The sequence below is a fragment of the Trichosurus vulpecula genome, chromosome 1 (assembly GCF_011100635.1).
Source record: "Trichosurus vulpecula isolate mTriVul1 chromosome 1, mTriVul1.pri, whole genome shotgun sequence".
NCBI classification, from domain to species: Eukaryota; Metazoa; Chordata; class Mammalia; order Diprotodontia; family Phalangeridae; genus Trichosurus; species Trichosurus vulpecula.
The window spans coordinates 505148770-505162816 of NC_050573.1; the positions used below are offsets into that span (position 1 = coordinate 505148770).

The 14047-nt window shown below is 39.7% G+C and overlaps 1 pseudogene; it reads left to right on the forward strand.

Annotated features, from left to right (window-relative positions):
- The first annotated feature begins 829 nt into the window (after positions 1 to 829).
- Positions 830 to 2139, forward strand: LOC118833269 (annotated as a pseudogene).
- The last annotated feature ends 11908 nt before the right edge of the window (positions 2140 to 14047 follow it).

Sequence of the window (14047 nt, forward strand, 5' to 3'; positions counted from 1 at the left end):
TTCAGATGGCAAAGGAGTTAGCTGGTTTGCATGAGAAGCTTTTGGTGTTGCAGCATTCGAGCTTCACTTTAGAAGAGCAGGCTGGGAAGTCTCATGTGGTAGAAGAGAAGGCAGCTGTTAATTTAGCTCTCAAAAAGAAGCAAAAAAGTAACAAGAGGAATGAACATGTAGCCCTTACACAGGCTGGGCTTAATGGGGGCCCAAACACCTGCCAGGAGGATGAGTGGGAGGAGAATGGAACAAAGTTAGATGAGGCTTCTAGGGATGTAAAAGTTTTATGTGTTTATTTCATGTTATCCCTTTATATTGTTGTACAGTTCTGCTAATACCAGTTACCCCTAAAATCTCAAGGACCTATGTAATGGATATGAAAGTTCTTGGGATTTTAATGGTAATATAAATGAGAAGATCTTTCCCATCCATTAATAGGCCTATGTGACCTGCTGCGGTCACATGGAAGCCTGAGTCGTATAAGCCTGTGGCGGGAGAAGCTTGCCTAAGTGGTGGAGCAGGAAGTCGGAGTTTGTTGTAGCTTGGGGAGAGAGAGAGCAGCACCTAGCATGGGTGAGAGATGGGCATTTTGCTTAAGGGAGCTTGGTTAGTGGGAAGGCCTGACAGAGGGGAGGCTTGGGGATGTAGGTGCCCCCGGCATTGCTAATGTGTATAGATTTCTTTGTTGCTAGGATGGATTTGGCTTTCTGGTGTTTGAATAAATGTTTTGGTTCTGCCTTCAATGAAGAGAGTCTGTCATATTTTGTGATTCAAAACTATGCCAGCATATTCATAGCTGCTGTAGATGCTATGAGTGTCACATTGGCATTACAAGGAGGTGACAAGCACTATGATGACCCAGTGCATCATTACCTTGCACAGCCACTTAAAGGGGCTGAAACTGGACAAGGGAAGTAGCTTGTGGGGGCTCATGGGGCAGAAGAATGCCTGCAAGGTATGCAGTATGATAGTAAAATTAATGGGTAGGAGAGCTGTTTTGTTGGCAGGACTTCTTGGAACTGGCAAGACAGCCCTAGTCCTGGGTGTTACTCAAAAGTTGGGTAGGAAGCTCCCCTTCTGTCCCATCGTGGGAAGTGAAGTCTGCTCTATAGAAATTAAGAAGATAGACATTCTGATGGAAAACTTGAGAAGGGCGATTGGTCTAAGAAAGAAGGAGACCAAGGAAGTTTATGAATGTTAAGTCACAAAATTAACTCCATGTGAGACTGAAAACCTTATGGGAGGATATAACAATTAGCTATGCAATTATAGGTCTTAAAACAGCAAAAGAAACCAAACAGTTGAAACTGGACCCCAACATATTTGAAAGTTGTACAAAAAGAAGGAGAGTCTGGAGAAGTGATTTACACAGAAGCAAAAGTAGTGAAGTGAAGAGACAAGGTAGGTATAATACATATGCTACAAATACAACCTTGAAGCAAAAGATGTTCCCTTACCAAAAGGGGAAATGCATAAAGAGGGAGAGAAATTATTCAGAATGCAACCCTGTATGAATTGGATTTTGCCAATAGCAAGCACTAGGATGAGCAGGATAACCTTTTCATGATGGGCCAGTTAATAAAGCCAGAAAAGACTGAAATCACAAGCTACAAGGAGAGATCAACAAATTGATAAACAAGTACATTGACCACAGCTTAGCTGAGTTGGTTCCTGTCATGTTGTTTGTTGGTAAAGTAAACATGTTGGACATTGCATGCCTCACCTGTCAGTACCACTTCTTGGTGTCTTCCATCATCTCCATCATCTTCACTTCCAGCTGGGGCAACTGTGTCATTAGGAGTACTGAGGATATGGTTTCTCCTCATGGAATTCCCTTTGATCTTCTGGACGTAGTGATGACCTTTGGCACTACTCCGTACATGCCACAAGAATTGAAACGTATAATAAAAAATAGATCCCAGACAGAAGAGATTAACATCAGTGATGAAGCATTGAACCACCTGGGAGAATTTGGTACCAATCAACATTAAGATACTCAGTGCTGCTCCTGAACCCAGATAACCCACTAGCCAAGATCACTGGGAATGACGGTATTCAGAAGGAACAGGTTGAAGAAATTAACTCTCCTGTGATGCCAAGCCTTCAGTCAAAATCCTATCTCATCAAAAGGAGAAATATATGAAGTGAAATGATGGTAGAATATTAGTGCTTTTAAGTTGAAACAGAAAGATAGCAAAAATGTTCCCTGGCCTGTGAGGATGGATATTTCTGAAACAGAGAAACTTCTTGTTTAATGTCTATGTTCTGAGTTATGAGAACTTGGTTATCTTATCAGTTTTGTGTGAAATAATTAATTTAAAATCATCATGATTTCTTCCATAGTTGCTCTGTTTCAAACCTTACCTGGAATATATTCTAATAAATCTGTTTAATTTAAAAAATGCATATATCTAGAAGAATATTACAAGTAATATATTAAATCACCCTAGGGGTTTAAAACACATTTTTGTTGTTATTGAAAAGGCTTCACAGAACAAAAAAAAAATGTTGCGGAGCACTGCTGTAGCAGATGATTAAGTTGTGAGAACTAATAATAGTCAACATGTGGTAGCCAGCTTTATGGTAATGATCCTCCCTGAAATTAGCTAGTCTGGTCTTCAGTTGACAGATAGACAGTCCATGCCTAGGAACACCCTCCAAGCCTTTCCAGCTTGATAGAATCTTCCAGGGCTTAGGTTGCATTGGCACCACCTAGTGTTACTTCCATATGATAATGAAACATCACAATAGAACCTTAGTAAAGGTGTATACAATGAGGGGGCCAAAGCCAATTGACTCTTTACTATATTGCACTGAGGAATGGTGTCATAGAGTGGATAAAGGCTAACTCTGAATCTGGGAAGACCTGAATTCAAGTTCTGCCTGTCATGATGGCTACATGACCCTGGGTAGGCCACTCGACCTCTCGGGATTCAAAATTACTGTCTAAAACTACAAGTTACAGAGAAGGTACAAAACTGCATTAGTAGAAAGTATTTTCATATCTGGACTCAATCAGTCAAAGTGACTACTGTATGACAGGCACTCTGCTAATCACTGGGGATAAAAAAAGATATAAAAACAATCTCTGCTCTCAAGGAGTTCACAGTATAACAGGGAAGACAACAAACAAATGGCTATGTTCAAGAAAGTTATAAACATGATAAATTGGAAATAATAGAAGGAAGGCTCTAGAATTAAGAAGGATCAAGAAAGGCTTTATGTAGAAGACAGATTTTAGCTGGGACTTGAAGGAAGCCAGGAGGCAGAGATGAGAAAGAAGAGAATTACAGTGGGGGGTGGGATGGGGGAGAGAGGCACAAACAGAGAAAATTCCTAGAGTCAGAACATGGAGCATCTTGTTCGAGCAACAGCAAATAGCCTAGCGTCGGGGGGCAGAACAAAGATGGCAGCTGGAAAGCAGGGACTTGCTTAAGCTCTCTCCCAAATTCCTCCAAACACCTGTAAAATATGGCTCTGAACAAATTCTAGAGAAATACCAGAAGGAAACAGGTCTCCAGCCCAGAAGAGCCTGGATGGTCGCTGGGAAGGGTCTATCGCACTGTGATGGGAGTGGAGCACAGCCTAGCATGGGCCACACCAGGACAGACCAGACTGAGAGTCAACCAACCAGAACAGGCCTGAAGGCCATGAATCATCGACCAGTGGCAGTTACCAGACTTCTCAACCCACAAACGACAAAGAGCACATTAGTGGGAAACCTCAGGATCGAGGTGAGAGTGATCAGGCCCCATCCCTGGGGGTGGCGGAGGTGGTGCAGCAGTGGCAGTGGCAGCACCAGGAAGCTCCTGAGGCAGCTTCCAGAGCTCCAGCATCAGCTGCTTCCTGAATCCCTGGCTCACACGGTGGGAGGAATCTAGCAGCAGATCAGAGCAGGAGTGCAAGTAGCAATTTGTGGGCACAGAGGCAGGTTCTTTTGCTGTGCCCTGTTTGGATCTGAATTGCAGTCCTGGTTGGCTGTCCTTGTGGGAGGAGGAGTGCTGCTGGGACAGAGCTTGTGGTGACTGTGGAGTAGAAGTAGCTCTGAAAACAGCAGCACTTGGACACTAAAGCTTGGAACAAAGTACTCTCTATTCTACAAGTAGTCATACCCTGACAAAAAGCTCAAGGGTCAAGTATTTGGATGGGAACATGAACAGGCAGCAAAAACGAACTCAGATTCAAACTCAAACTCTAGATTCCTTTTTCGGTGACAAAGAAGACAAAACATACAGCCAGAAGTCAACAAAGTCAAAGAGCCTACATCCAAAGCCTCCAAGAAAAATATGAATTGGTCTCAGAACATGAAAGAGCTCAAAAAGGATTTGGAAAAGCAAGTAGGAGAAGTAGAGGAAAAATTGGGAAAGTAAATGAGAATCATGCAAGAAAACCATGAAAAACAAGTCAACAACTTGCTCAAGGAGAGCCAAAAAATATTGAAGAAAATTACACCTTAAAGAATAGACTAATCCAAATGCCAAAAGAGCTCCAAAAAGCCAATGAGGAGAAGAATGCCTTGAAAGGCAGAATTAGCCAAATGGAAAAGGTGGTGCAAAAGACCACAGAAGAAAATACCATCTTAAAAATTAGATTGGAGGAAGTGGAAGCCAGTGATTTATGAGTAATCAAGATATTATAAAACAGAACCAAAGGAATGAAAAAAATGGAAGATGATATGAAATATCTCATTGCAAAAACCACTGACCTGGAAAATAGATCCAGGAGCAATGATTTAAAAATTATTGGACTACCTGAAAGCCAAGATCAAGAAAAGAGCCTAGACATCATCTTTCAAGATATTATCAAGGAAAACTGCCCCGATATTCTAGAACCAGATGGTAAAATAGAAACTGAAAGAATCCACCAATCACCTCTTGAAAAAGATCCTAAAAAGAAAATTCCTAGGAATATTGTCCCCAAATTCCAGAGTTCCCATGTCAAGGAGAAAATATTGCAAGGAGCCGGGAAGAAACAATCTAAGTATTGTGGAAACACAATCAGAATAACACAAGATCTAGCAGTTTCTACATCAAGGGATCGAAGGGCTTGGAATATGATAGTCCGGAGGTCAAAGGAACTATGATTAAAACCAAGAATCACCTACCCAGCAAAACTGAGTACAATGCTCTAAGGCAAAATATGAATTTTCAATGGAATAGAGGACTTTCAAGCTTTCTCAGTAAAAAGACCAGAACTGAATAGAAAATTTGACTTTCAAACACAAGAATCAAAAGAAGCATGAAAAGGTACACAAGAAAGAGAATTCATAAGGGATTTTCTAAAGTTGAACTGTTTTTTTTTACATTCCTACATGGAAAGATGATGTGTATAATTCATAAGACCTTTCTCAGTATTAGGGTAGTTGAAGGGAATATACATATATATAGACAGAGGGTACAGGGTGAGTTGAGATGATATCTAAAAATTAAAATAAAATTACGGGGTAACAGAGGAATATATCAAGAGAGGGAGAAAGGGAGAGATAGAATGGGGTAAATTATCTCACATAAAAGTGGTAAGAAAAAGCAGTTGTGTTGGAAAGGAAGAGAGGCCAGGTGAGGGGGGAATGAGTGAATCTTGCTCTTACCGGATTAGAGTTGAGGAGGGAATAACATACACACACAATTGGGTATCTTACTTCACAGGAAAGTAAGGGGAAGAGCATAAAAAAGGCGCAATGGTAGAAGGGAGAGCAGATAGGGGGAGGAGGTAATCAAAAGCAAACACTTTTGAAAAGGGACAGGGTCAAGGGAGAAAATTGAATAAAGGGAGACAGAATAGGATGGAAGGAAATATAGTTAGCTTTTCACATGAGTATTGTGGAAGTGTTTTACATAATGATACGTGTGTAACCTGTGTTGAATTGCTTGCCTTCCTATGGAGGGTGGGTGGGATGGGAAGAGGGGAGAGAATTTGGAGCTTAAAGTTTTAAAAGCAAATGCTCAAAAAAAAGCTGTTTTTGCATGCAGCTGGGAAACAAGATATATAGGGAATGTGGCATAGAAGTCTATCCTGCCCTACAAGAAAGTAAGGGGAAAGGAGATGGGGGGCTGGAAGTGGGGTGACAGAAGGGAGGGCTGACTGGGGAATGAAGCAATCAGAATATATGCCATCTTTGAATGGGGGGAGGGTGGAAATGGGGAGAAAATTTGTAACTCAAAATCTTGTGGAAATCAGTGTTGAGAACCAAAATATTAAATAAAAATGATAAAATTCAAAAAAAAAATCCTAGTGTCACTAAATGGCAGAGTACATGGAGTGTGTTAGAAAATTGGAAATGTAAAGGGTGAGGGAAGGTTATGAAGGGTTTTGAATGGCAAATAGAGGATTTTATATTTGATCCTAGATGTGATAGGTAGCTGCTGGAGTTTATTGAGCAGGGCAGTGACACAGTCAGGGGATTTTCAGAGTCACAGACTTTAGGAAAATTACTTTGACAATGGAGTGAAAGATAGACTGGAGTGGGAGATAAACTGGTGGCAGAAAGAGTGGCCAGAAGGCTATTGCAATAATCCAGATGTGAGGTGACAAAGGCCTTCACTAGCATAGTGCCAATGTCAGAGGAGAGAAGAAGGCATATGCAAGAGTTGGTATGAAAGTAAAATAGACAGTCTTCGAACCACAGATTGGCTACGGGGAGCAAGAAAGAATATCTGGAAGTTCCCAACATCAGTGAAATCACAGGTATCGTACTGATTCCTATCGCCTTTATCACTGCATAAATTTTCGAAGTAGAGACATGAAAGTGATGGGACAGCTTCCTAAATTACATCCATTTAAAAGCTCAGACAAACTTACACATGGATAGAATCTTGGCCCCTTTGATGCTCGCAAAGGAAATTGTTGTTTTTAGTTTCTACATAAAAAGATTCCTACTCTACAAAAACCACCACCTCTAACCAAACATCTCACTTTCTAAGTTTTGTGCTGTTCTGAGTATTTGATTTATGTTGCTTAGTGAAATTTATATTCATACTCAGTATTCCATTTCTGTTAAGGTAGGCTGTGGCAGGCATTGGCTTCTGAGCACATATATTTACTTTTTCATTATACTGCATTGAGTCTATAGAATGCTGGGTTTTTTTAAACCATAAGTGTTTTTCAGAAATGTAGTGATCATTTACGAAAACAAAAATTATTTCAATAACATTATAAAAGAGCAAGAGAGTTGCCTTGAATTGGTTGTTTTTCTCTAATTTATCCGTCATTGAATTGAGACTGCTGTTTTGGGGCAATATCAAGAAAAAATGTACATGATGGTTAATGCTTGACAGAAATCTGTTCCTCATTATCTTTACAACATCACACTCCAGCACTTCTGAAGAGATATCTCTTCAAGAAAGAGTACAAAACACTTTCATCTTGATTTCTATTTTCCTTTTCGAAAACTAACTTCTTTCACCACAGTTGCAAGCTAACATATCTTCATTGACCAGAGAAATGCATACCCCAATGTGAGCAAGTAGTCAGTGAAAAATCAGATTACGCATGGCACTGATCTTAAACCAGGTGATCAGTTTGGTTTCTCCAGAAAGACCAATTCATGGGGTATAGCCAGTAGGATTTAGGGAAATGAACAAAATGATAGCAACTACAGCTGCATAAATATGCTCTGTTTGCTGACCAATAGATAGAACAGCTCAAAATGAATGGTGAAAGGTGACCCATATGGGATACTCTATTTTTGTAACATTTCAATGGAATCAGAACTTATTTTCACATAAGGCATTTGCTGTCTCTGCAGTCAATTTGAAACACATGGTGCTTCACTGAACGCCTTTAAAGAATAAAATACATATGACAGGAGAATCCAGTCAAATTGCGGGAGCCTAATTCCTTTACTAACTTTTTATTTTTAAAGTGGAAAAGGATGAGATATTCTAATATTTGAATTGAGTTAAAGTTTAATAGAAAACCTCTGGCCTGGATGAATGGTCATGTGAACAGAGGTCCTGAGTGAAATCACAGGCTTATACATTATGGTAGGCTGGAAGAGCAAACTTTATGATTTTGCTGAGCTGACAGGTCAATTTAATTTTTGCAAAATCAGTCAAACATACTGTTTCAATCAATTGTCAAGTGAGTTTAGTAAGAACATAGGATCTCAGGATATAGAGCTGGAAAAGAACTTAGAGGACATCTAGTCTAATCCTTTCATTTTAGAAGTGAGGAGTGGGAGACCCAGAAGCATTAGGTAACTCTTTCAAGATCACATAATATCATGATTTAAAACTGGAAGGTACCTTCGGGGTCATGTAGTGAAGACATTTTTTTTAGACAAGGAAACTGAGGTTCAGATGAGTTAGTGATTTGCCCAAAGGCAGAATCAGAGTTGAAGCCCTACACTTCTGATTTCTGATCTCTCTCTCTCCTTACGCGTGTGGAAGCAGTCTAAATATTCATAAGGCTACTTCTAATGCGGAAGTAAAGGTCAATCAGATTTGGGGAAGATGATGATAGAAGGAAAGAAATGGAAAGAAAGAGAAAAATCAAGTACTACCAGGAATCTGGAGTAGGATATCAACCAACCAGGTCTTTTCTCACTTGATTTCAGCATCTGTGAATGCAGGTTAGTAATATCTATTGGATTTCTTCTTCAAAAATGAAGTGGTAGAGACAGGTGAAGTATTAAATATGGTGATACTAGGGGAAAAGACTTTATAGAGTTGAAAGCTCAAGTTTGTCATCAGTGACCATTTAGTTATATGCAATGTCTCTGTCTCTGTCTCTCTCTCTCTCTCTCTCTCTCTCTCTCTCTCTCTCTCTCTCTCTCTCTCTCTCTCTCTCTCTCTCTCTCTTTTTCTCTCTTTGCAGGGGGCGGGAGGCAGAGCAATTGCAGGGTAATTGGGATTAAGTGACTTGCCCAAGGTCATGCAGCTTGTAAGTGTGTCAAGTGTCTGAAGTCATATTTGAACTCAGTTCCTCTTGACTCCAAGGCCAGTGCTCTACTCACTGTGCCACCTAGCTGCCCCTGCAATGTCTCTTTCATCCCTAATTCTATCATCTTGTTATAATGGAGCACTGGAGACAATGTCCCCTGGCATACTGTAATGTCCAGGATCCCCCTACTCAAACCCTTGGAAAGCCTGAGGCACATTGACCATTAGGCTAGCCCTTCATACTCTTAAAGATGAGAGGGAGGGGAGTATAATGAGAAGAGGGAGACCTTAGAGTGTGAGGTTAGATCAAGCCTAGACCTGTTGAAGATCATGCTGCCAGTGAGTGGAAAAGGAGAGATATCAAGGGAGCCACTGTTGCCACCACAGCAATCAAATTGTCAGGGTAGAGAAAGTGATATAAGAAAAGACCTGAACAGCCAATGTAAGAAATGCCCAGAACAGACATGGGAGCTGGAACAGTTCATCTTACTGAGGACAGAATTAGAAATTGTTCATTTTCCCATCCTTTGCTTCATTCTCACTCTTGCTCTCTTAGGACAGAGGAGAGACTGTATTCTCAAGTGCTGTGTCTTCATGTGTTTTCTGTTCACTATTGTTTTAAAAAGAAAAGTTTATTTAAGATAAAGTGGTTAACTATTTCATAGTTATTTCATATGCATAGCACAGCTTGAGAGAAAGAGACAGAGAGACAAATACAGAGAGACAGACAGAGATAGGGAGATAGAGAGAAACAGAGACAGAAAGAGTTTTTTAGCACTTGGAACTCATCCTAGCATGGGGTCTGGGAGCTGAATAAAAGAGAATATTGTTTATTCATATTTTTATAACTTCTCAGAGAAGAAAAGGGGAAATGTAAGTATGCATTTCTAGGCAAATGAGACAAATAGCTTTTGGTATGGGGAAGTTTGTGAGGGAGCTGGAAGTTATTATTGCCAACATGGCCCCTTGGGCACTTCTTTCCCACTGTCTTCTCAAAAAGGAAAACCCATTTTCCTGATGATAGGAGCCAGAATTGTTGACTAGAAATTTATGACCAAAGGGAAGATTTGGGAAACCTATCAACTTTGGGTGACCTGGTTGGCCCTCCTTGGTCTGACCCTCATCCGTTTTGTTCTTCCACCTTATGTAGAGTTAGTGTTCCATGAATCTTTTGAGTTTCAAAGTGACAGGTCTTCAGGGCTCTCTCTGGTGGCTCTGGATAAACTGTAAAGTACTTCATACACTGAGGCTGTTCCTATCTGAATACTACAACATCATGTAGGTTGGCACAGCACTGGTTTCTGCCCCCGTGCCCCTCCCTAGGGCTTCCAAGATCCATAACATGGAGCTTTCTGAGTACCCCGGGATTTTCCGACAGAATCTCTTTGCTCTTCTTACCTCTGGACACAGAGCTTTGCAGATTCTGTGTCATATCTCTCATCATACTAGCGTTCATTTTGCTAGAGAGGTTTCCTTTTCTACTACCATTGTGTGTAGGGCTAACTTTTTCTTCAGTAATTAAAGAAAAGTCACTTAATAGAGTTTCTAACTGGATTTCTTGATCATTATTTGATCTTGGAAAAAATTCATGGTTTTACTGAAATAGGTGTGTGGGATTTAAGCAGACTGCCTTCTGTTCAGGAAGCCATTTTGGCAGGAACTCCAATAAAGTTACATCTCCAAAAATGCCATTGTTCATTATGGAAAGGCTAAAATTCATCCTCAAAAACAAAAAGATTGTAAGGCTGAGAAGTCAATATGACTCATAGGTTCTAGGATTTGGAGATGAAAGGAAACAGATCTATTCTAATCCTCATTTTATAGATAAGAAAACTGAGGCCCAGAGATGTGAAATGATTTGGCCTAAGTCATTATGGGATGTAAACTTAATTCCTCTTACTCTAAATATGGTGTTCTTTCTGCCACCCTAGAAAGTTAGTGTAAATTCTTTTATTTCAGTCTGACCCCAGGATTTTTCTGTTGTAAGGAACTACCAGTGAATAAACTCCCTCCACCTGTGTTGATGGGCAATTGTCCTGAATCTCAAAGTCTTAGAGTGATGTGGGGCACTGACAGGTTAAGTGGCTTATGTAGAGATCACAGGCAAAGAGTGAAACAGAGGCAGTGCCTGAACCTAGGTCTTCCTGACCTTCTCTGGCTGACTCCCTGTCCATTAAATTATGCTAACTACAAATTATAGTAGATTTTTTAAATAGTCCCTTAAATATTTTCCTAAGGAATGTATTTGTTAAAAACAAAGAAACAAACTGCCTCTTTGGGCATCTCTTATAATTCCACCTTTAGGACCCACATCTTTTACTCCATTCCATTATTCCCAAGCCTTCATTTTCCATTGGCTATTTGGTCTAGTCAGAATTGAGCATATGGCAAGATAACAGAAGCATATAAAACAAAAAGCAAAGTGAATAAGAAAGCATTATAATTAAGCAGCAAACCTTGTCATGACTATTTGCCATGCTAGCACCTCTCAGGTCTCTTGGGACAAGAAGCTGTTAATCTTTCTTTGAATCTCTACCCCCAAATCAACTTTCTATCTTTAACTCTATAGTAGAAAAAGAGAGATAGTTTTACTACTTCCCCTATAATCCTATCTCAGTAGGATGAGCATACCTCAGTCACTCCATGGGATTTGGTAGGAAACCTCCTTATAGCCCCTGGAAGTACTACTAAGTTTCTTGCAAAAATTGTAAATGATCAGACACCTTAGCTTTTCCTTATAGATACTTCCCCTACCCATGGCCAAGTTCCAGGCACCTGAATTTCTATGCATAATGCTCAGCCTCAAGCCTCCGGCATTTTGCTTTCCCTTATCAGTCACAGCAAAATTTGGCTGTCTCCCAATTACCCTCCAGCTATAACCAAAAAAGAAAACAAACAAACAAAACCCTTAACCTCCATCACTGGCCTCCGTTTGTGAAAATCATCTTTAAGAGAGAATCTCCATGCTGCAGAACTACTACACAGATTTATAGAAAATGTAGTTTACAAAGAAAGACATGATGTCATTCATGGTAACAGACTCTCTCTTTTCTTTTGTAAGATCTCCACTCATTATAAAGTCTATCCTTAGTCTCCTGTCTCCTGAAATAACTCCACTCAGACCTTACAAACTAAATAACAAATATCCCAGAAATCTAAATGAAACTATTATAATTTTCCTCAACTTAATAAAATCAAGAAATTGTTTTTCAATGAACATAGTCTCTCTATTTGTCCTTATTATGCTGAGAGTTGTTGTTTTTGTTGTTAATTTTTCATAAAGTCATTATGAGGTTTAGACTGTGGGAACCCCCTTGAACCCCACCCTGAATCTTGCCTCTTGATCTGGCTTTTCATGTCCAAATAGCCTAGTCTATCCTTCCATTGTCTGGTTACCTCTGGATTGCCTTCTGGCTGTTTCCACCCTTGAAGATACCAAAATATCTATACCCTAGCTCCTTTACCCTAGCTCTCTTATTATCTGTCTTCTCCAGGTAGCCCACAGCTATTTCCCACTCTGGAGTCTGACCTCTTGTCACCCCAGTCCAATCAAGATCTTCCTTAGACTCCTCTTCAAGACTCTCCCCAAACCCCTCCTCTAGTCACCCCAGACAACTAGACCACCTCTCAATCCTTCCCACAATCTGTATATAAGTCTCACCTTGTCTCCATGAATGCACTCAGATTCTATCTAGCTCTGCTCAGATTACTCTGATCTGCTGGCATTAGCGGTACAAATGCTCAGGTTCCTTAAGAGTCTTCCCAATATGGAGAATCTTTTATAAACTTTGTTTTTCCTTGGCTGAGAAGGCTTGAGTCAAATTCATTTGGCAGGACCCGGCGTGTCTGTATTTTGGGGTCTCAAGCACCCCTCTACCTCAAACCTCATCAGTCATGTCTTGTCCCTTCCAAATAAATTGTAATCTCTTGAAAGGGTATGTATCATGTCTTATATTTCTTTGTATACCACTTTTTGCCGCAGTTTCTTCATCTATAAAATGTAAGAGTTGGACTTAATGTTTTTTGAGGATCTTTCCAGCTATAGATCTATGATCTGAAGTTTTAGCAAGATCTGAGTTCAAATTTCACTTCTGACTATATATACTGACTGTAATCCTAGAAATCATTTAATACCTCAATGCCCTGGGAAATAGTTTAGAGCCGTTAAAAATGTGCTTTGAAAATAATAAAAATAGCTAGCATTTATGTAGTACTTTAAGGTTTGCAAACAGCTTTACAAATATTATTTCATTTTATCATCATAGCAACCCTGGGAGGCAGTTTGTATTAGTGTCCCAATTTTAAAAATTAGAAAACTGAGGCAGAAAGACATTAAGTGATTTGCCCAGTTACACAATAAGGAAGTCTCTAAAGGTTGGATTTAAACTCAAGACTTCCCTGTCTAGCAGTCTATCCACTGCACCACCTGGCTGCCTCACCTAGAATTACCTTTACTAATAAAATCACAGAAGTGTGTGTGTGTGTGTGTGTGTGTGTGTGTGTGTGTGTGTGTGTGTGTGCATGTGTGTGTGTGTGTGTGTGTGTTGTGGAGAGAGGTAATGCTGATCCTTCCACCTGTCTGAATACTACCCATCCTTTATTTTTTTTTCCAGATCAAATGCAACCTCTCCATAAAGTCTTCCCTGATCACTCTAATTTAAACCAACCTGTCCTTTCACTGAACTCTTATAGCCATAATTCTCTATGCCACTTATTTAAAAATTAATTGTGCTTCTTAAGCTTGGTACTATGACTTAATTATTTTGTTGGTGGTTAACTATCCCTGTCTACTCATCTAAATCATTAGTTTTTTAGGGAATTATTAGTTCTATCTTAAAGTCCAGAACACAAAGTCTTAGATTCCAGAACACAAAGATAGAAGAAAAAAACCAGTAAAATATGGAACACATGTTTGTTAATGCCCTCGTATTAGTAGAAAAAGCGCATATGTAAATTTAGCAGAAATGAACCAAAAGATTCATTCCTTCATTCATTCTGTCAATATTTATTAAGTGATGATTAATTGCAAGGCTATGTGCTGGTCCTTGGAGATACAAGGACAGGTGAGTGTGATAGAATCCTTGTACTGGAGTTGTTAATCCGGGGTTCATGAACTTGTATTTTTTTAATATATTTTGATATTTATATTTCAATATAATTTAATTCAGTGGAAGGCT